The sequence below is a fragment of the Nomascus leucogenys genome, chromosome 11, assembly GCF_006542625.1.
Source record: "Nomascus leucogenys isolate Asia chromosome 11, Asia_NLE_v1, whole genome shotgun sequence".
In the NCBI taxonomy this organism is placed as follows: Eukaryota; Metazoa; Chordata; class Mammalia; order Primates; family Hylobatidae; genus Nomascus; species Nomascus leucogenys.
The window spans coordinates 19122585-19129989 of NC_044391.1; positions in this window are offsets into that span (position 1 = coordinate 19122585).

Below are 7405 nucleotides of genomic sequence, written 5' to 3' on the forward strand. Positions count from 1 at the left end.
AGCAACAGCAAGTAAAACCCAGCACCTGATGGCTTCACTGCTGAGTTCTACCAAACTTTAAAAGATGAACTAGTATCAATCCTGCTCAAACTCTTAAAAATAAACGAGCAGGGAATACTTCCAAACTAATTCTTCAAGGCCAGTATTATCCTGATACTAAAACCAGAGAAAGGTACATTTAAAAAATGAAAAACTACAGGCCAATATCACTGATGAATATTGATGTAAAAATCCTCAACAAAATAATAGCAAACCAAACTCAACAACACATTAAAGAGATCAGTCATGACCAAGCGGAATTTATTATAGGGATGCAAAGATGGTTCCACATATGCAAATCAAATCAAACAGTATGATGTGTTATATCAACAGAATGAAGGAAAAAATCGTATGATCATTTCAATTGATGCCAAAAAGCATTTAATAAAATTTAATATTTCTTCATAATAAAAAACTCTTATGAAACTGTCTATAGAAGGAACATACCTCAACATAATAAAATCCATATACAACGGAGCCACAACTAGTATCATACTGAATGGGGGAAAACTGAAAGCCTTTCCTATAAGATCAGGAATATGACATAAATGTACAATTTCAAACTGTTATTCAACATAGTACTGGAAGTCCTAGCTAGAGCAATCAGACAAGAGAAAAAAATAAAAGGCATCCAAATTGGAAAGAAAGAAGTCAAATTGTCCTTGTTTGCAAATGATATGGTCTTATATTTGAAAAAACTTAAAGATTCCACCAAAGAAACTATTTGAACTGATAAATAAATTCAGTAAATCAATAAATTTTCAGGATACAAAATCAACTTACAAAAATCAGTAGCATTTCTATCAGCAACAGTAAACAATCTGAAAAAGAAATCAAGAAAGTAATTCCATTTACAATAGCTACATGCAAAATAAAATATCTAGAATTAAATTTAACCAAAGAAGTGAAAGATCTCTACAATAAAAACTATAAAACATTGATGAAAGAAATGGAAATATATTTCATGTTCATGGATGGGAAGAATCAATATTGTTAAAGCATCCATACTACCTAAATCAATCTACAGATTTAATACAATCCCCGTCAAAATACCAATGACATTCTTCACAGAAATAGAAAAAAGAAGTCCTAAAATTTATATGGAACCACAAAAGACCCAGAATACGCAAAGCTATCCTGATCAAAAGGAACAAAACTGGAGGAATTACATTTCTGACTTTAAATTATACCACAGAGCTATAGTAACCAAAACAGCATGGTATTGGCATCAATACAGATACAGATCAGTGGAACAGAATGGAGAACACAGAGGTAAATCCATACATCTTCAGTGAACTCATTTTTGAGAAAGGTGCCAAGAGCATACTTTGAGAGAAAGAACAGTCTCTTTAATAAGCGGTGCTGTAAAACCTGTATATTCATATGGAAAAGAATGAATCTCTACAATGTATCTCTTGCAATATACAACAATCAAATCAAAATTAGTCAAAGTCTTAAATCTAACACCTCAAACTATAAAGCTACTACAAGAAAACATTGGGGAAATTCTTCAGGACATTAGTCTGGGCAAAGATTTTTTGGTTAATACCCCATAAGCACAGGCAACCAGAGGAAAAATGGACAAATGGGGTCACATCCAGTTAAAGATTTTCTGTATAGCAAGGAAACAAACAACAAAGTGAAGAGACAACCCAAAGAATGGGAGAAAATATTTGCAAATGACTTGTCTTACAATAAATTAATAACCAGAATATATAAGTAGCTCAAAAAAACTCTATAGGAGAAAATCTAATCATCCAATTAAAGCATGAGCAAAATATCTGAATAGATATTTCTCAAAAGATGACATACAAATGGCAAACAGTCATAAGAAAATGTGCTCAACATCACTGATCATCAGAGAAATACAAATCAAAACTACAATGAGATGTCATCTCACCCTAGTTAAAATGGCTTTCATCCAAATGTCAGGCAACAACAAATGCTGGTGAGGATGTCGAGGAAAGGGAACTCTTGTACACTGTTGATGAGAATGTAAATTAATACAGCTATTATGGAGAACAGTTTGGAGGATCCTCCAAAAAACTAATAATAGAGCTACTATAGGATCCAGCAATCCCACTCCTAGATATGTGCCCAAAATAAAGGAAATCAGTATATCAAAGAGATATATGCACTTTCATGTTTATTGCAGCATTATTCACAATAGCCATGCTTTGGAAGAAACCTAAGTGTTCATCAACAGATGAATAGATCAATAAAATTGTACATATTCATAATGGAGTACTATTATTCAGCGATTAAAAAAGAATGAGATCCAGTCATTTCAACAACACGAATGGAAGTGGAGATCAGTGTGTTAATTGAAATAAGCCAGGCAAAGAAAGACAAAATTTGCATATTCTCACTTATTTGTGAGAGCAAAAAATTAAAACGATTGAACTCATGACGTTACAGAGTAGAACAATGGTTAGCAGTAGTGGAGGAGTCAGAGGCAAGTGGGGATGGTTAATGGGTGGCAAGTGGAGATGATTAATGGTTACAAATAAATAGAAAGAATGAATAAGAACCAATATTTCTAGCACAACAGGGTGACTATAGTAAAAAATAATTTAATTGTACATTATAACAACAGTAAAAGGGTATAATTGAATTGTTTGTAACACAAAATATAAATTCTTGAGGTGATGAATACCCCATTTACCCTGATGTGATTATTACACATTCCATGCCTATGTCAAAATATCTCAAGTAATCCATAAATATATATACCTATGATGTACCCACAAAAATTAAAAATGAAATTAAAAAAATAAAAATAATATTTTCTCTCCAAGTCTACGTAAGATTTGTCTACAATATCATTATTCATCTCCCCACAAAGATAAGAATTTAGGTATATTTAAACTTTTCACCAAGCCTTTCCGTTTTCCTTATCATTTGTTTTAAAATATTAGTTCTAACTTTCCTTAGCATAACATAATCAGATGTTAATTAAATATCCTGACAAATAATATATTTATCTTTTTTTGCATTTTATTCTTGGCTTCTAGGACCTCTTTTCTTCTGACTTAAGTTTTTCCTTTTGTATCTCTTTGAGCAAACCTCTGTAATTCCTGAACTCTTCTTAACATTTGAGCATCTAGAAATGTCTTCGTTTCACCATTTCTTTTTAAAGTAGCTTAGTTAGAGATGGAACTCTAGGTTGACATCCTTTTCTCTCAGCACTTTGAAAATAACTCATTGTGTTCTCACATCTATTTTAGCTCATGTCATTCTAGTGATTGCTCCTTTGTAGTTAATCTGGCCCATCTTTTAGGTTATTTTAAAGGTATTTTTTTTATCCCTGATATACTGAAATTTTAGAATGGCATATTTCTGTGTGTATTTATTATTGTTCATCCTTTTTAACACTCTGTTTTCGCTTTTAGTCTGAGGAATCATTACTTTGTTAGTCCTGGAAATTTTCAGTCATCAACTTTTCAAATTTTGCTGCACCAACATTTTTCTTATTCTTTTCTTCTAAAACTTTTATTAGATGATCTTTCTATCCTTCAAGTTTTTAATAAACTGGTTCGTATTTTTCATCATTTTATCTCCCTGACCTGAATTCAGGCTGAATTTAACAGTATTATTATTTAATTATTTAATGGTTGATGACCATTAAACCAAATCCTTTTAACCAGCTGTGGCCACCATCCCCCACTTTCTGAATGCTTTACTGCTAACTGCTTCCTGAGTTATTTTCAGAGCCTGGATCAGGCTGAGTCTAGAATTTCATAAAACGTTTCATTTGTTTAGCTTTCTTCCCTTGAGGATTCCGATAGACCAAACTCTTGGTTCAGGATCTTCAGGGAGAACTCTAATTAAGACAAGCACTATTTTCTGATTAATTCTCTTTATGATTGTATCCACTTTAGATTGTATTTCATCTTTTGGGGTGTTATTTTATGAACTCACACACACATACAGACACACATGCACACACACATGCATTTCAGAATTTCCAATTGGTTCTTCTTTCTTTGGCAATTAGCAGAATTTGTCTAATAAATAAGAAGTCCCAGACTCCAAGTGGCTCCAGGATAGACTAATTCATTCACTTACAAATACAGAAGCATCAGTGATGTAAAGCAGAAATGTGAGCCAATTTCTAAAAAGGCATCAGTAGTGGAAAGGTATACTGGAAATTTACTTGTCTAGGAGACTACACTAGGCCAGATCATGGACTCTCTGGTTTCATTTTTAGAAATATTTTTTGTAAATTTTATTTTTTAAAATTATACTGTAAAAGTTACCTTTTTGGTGTGAAGTTCTCTGAATTTTAACACATACATAGATTTGTGTAATGAACACTGCAACCAGGATTTAAAACCTTACCACTATATAAGTCTCTTTACCCTCCTCCCTATATGTTAGAGTTGGCATGTATTACATCTCCTTATGTTGAAAAGCCCAGTGGACAATGGTACAATTTTTGCACCCAATCATCAAATATACCATACAGGACCAATTGGAGAAGAATCTATTTATTTACTCAGATGGAAACCAACCTGTGAAAATGCTGAGATGGTGGTGGTAGATAGGGGCTGGAAGGCAGTGATTTGCTGTGTCGGTAGTGCTACAACTGTAATACCTAGATCCCAGATATTGATCACATAAGGGGAGTGGCTTTATGTCCCTAACCATGAATGTTGAGATGGCAAAGCAGAATTGGAGGCTCAGCTTGTAATACACAATATATTTGTAATTGCGCTGCTGATCATGTGGCAGGTGAGATTAGTGGTTCCCCATTTTACAGTTTATAAGCTACACAACTTGTGGACTTGTTCTCTGTCTCTGAGGGCTCTGCTGGGTCTCTCTTCACTATCCCAGAAGGCAGTGGGCAATACCAGCACTACATAACTCCTATTGTCCCCATCTCTGTAAGCTTTATCAGTTACATGTTTCAGGTCAGGTGTATATACTTTTGTTTTTAAACCATCTTTTGTTTAATATTACCATACTTACTGATGTCTCTATACTCATCAAGCTGTTACAGAAGTCTTTTTTGCTTCAATAATATTTCCTCCTGTCATGTTATCAAAGCTTATATTAATAGTAGTTTTGAAAGTCTCATTTGAAAATTTTCTTTACCTTTTTTCATTTGTAAATATAGTTGAGAATTACCATAGAAACTGGTAAGACAAACAATTTTCACATATGTGAGAAATTATGACTTTAGTTATTGTACTTTTTTTTTACTTTGTCCCCTCCATCCATCGTCTGATCTTCTCTGTGTCCTGGGAAACTGACCCCTAGAAACTCTTTGCCTTCTGCTTGATTTCAACCAGTCATAGGCACAGAAAGGACAACAGAAAGAGAGAGAGAGAGAGAGAAAGGCTGTGGTATTCATCCCCTCTGCTCTTTCCTGCCTTGTGCAGTTCTGAAAGTGTCTACACAGCATGTATTGTGAAGCTTCCCTTCAATCTCCAGCTCTCAACAGGCTCTGTAATAATCTTCACACCTCTGCCTTGTCTTGTCCCACTGATTTTAAGGGTAGGCTGAGGAAACAGGTGCACAAAATGAGATTCCTTTGTTTAATGAAGGCAACTGGATACCTCTTCACCATGGGAGATGGGAGACAGGTAATCTTTGGCATGCCATGACACTCATTTTCATTGGTTGGAGTGTGAGATGATGGTGTGCTGATAGACTGCAAGCTGTTTCTTGTGTCCTGGGAATGCTACTTCTGATTTTCCTAGATGGCATACACAAAGAAAAACATAATGTAAACTCTTTCAACTCCCAACTCAAGACATTATAGATAATCATAAAATCTTTCGAGAGGCCAATTCCCTAGACTCATGTAGCAATAGGGAAGACATGGTTAAGAATCAAGTGCAAAGCCTGATTGTCTGGGTTGATAAGTTGCAAAAACTGTTAAATATACAAACTCTCCAAGTCTATTATACTAATAAAAAGGCAATACTGGCAAAAAGAGGGATGAAAATATGAAGCTGATCATTTTGAACACCAAATCTCTGTGAACTTTCCTTGCTAGTAAAAGCAGCCACTTTTACATATGATGATAGTGGAAGATGCTACTGAGGATTGAGTTCCCTGATGTTAGTGAATAATGGACTTAATACTTATAAGATACAGAGATGGTGATTTCTAAAACACGCATGTTTAGCTCTCCTGTTTGATTGGTAAAAAAGCCAGATAGGCCCTGTAGAATGCCTGTGTATTATTAATCCAGTGGTGAATACTATTATAACTGTAGTCTGTTACGGTATCTTTCTTGTATCAAATCCACACAGCTTCTAACAGCTTTATGGAACTATTGTCTTAGCAAAAATTTCCTGTTTCATACCAGTCAGAAGAGACAATCAGAGGTACTTTGCCTTTGACTAATAGGATTAAATTTATGCTTTCATTTTCTTGACTCCAGGATAAGAAAGCACTTGATCTTGGCCATAATATAAACATAACACTCCATGGGGACTGTGACCATCCTATAGAACCTCACTATGGTCCATTGCATGTATAACATTATGCTAATTAGATTTGGTGACCAGTAATGAGCAAGTATCTAAATGTCTCATCAAGGAACATCTAAGCCAGAGGATGGAGGATACAATTTTAGAGACAGCTGCATGATGATATTTCTAAGGATTGAGTGGTCTCAGAAATGTCAGGGTAACTTCTCTTATGTGAGAAAGAGGTTGCTGTACTTTGTACTGCTCCACATAAAAAAATTACAATAATCAGTGGACTTCTTTAAGTACTAAAGTCAACATATTTCAAATTTAGAAATGCTATTTCAACCTATTTACTGACCAAACTGCAGATTTTAAATGGGAATCAGAAGAGAAGGATGTGCAATAGGTCAAGGTTTCAGGACAAACTTTCTTGACCCAGTAGATCCAATCGTACTTAAAGGATAGAAAGAGATGCTACATAGAACCTCTGCTTCATGGCAAAGAGAGAACAAGAGTACAGACTCCTAGGATTTTGGAGTAAGTTTTTTTCCTGTGCATTGCATTCTGTGGCTGATGAGAAACATAACAATAGATCTCACACCAGAACTAAAACACTATATTTCCTGGTCAAAAATAATGTCTCCTTGTTTGTTTGGATGATCTCTAGATATTCCAATGTTTGACAGAATAATATCTCCGATGCTTAAACTGTGTTGGGCTGTATCTACAGTTGGATAGGTAACCTTTCTGTGTATCAGAGACTCTTGGCTAGAAACCCCTCAAGGGCTACCCTGTTGGATAAATCAATTTATGATCTAAATCGCACAAGGAGAAGCTACAGTTTTGACATCCTTTTTATCTCCTTTTCTGGAAAGTTCTGAGCTAGCTCCTTATATGCTCTGTATCATATGTATTAAGCAGTCTTTTGTCAATTGCAAGAA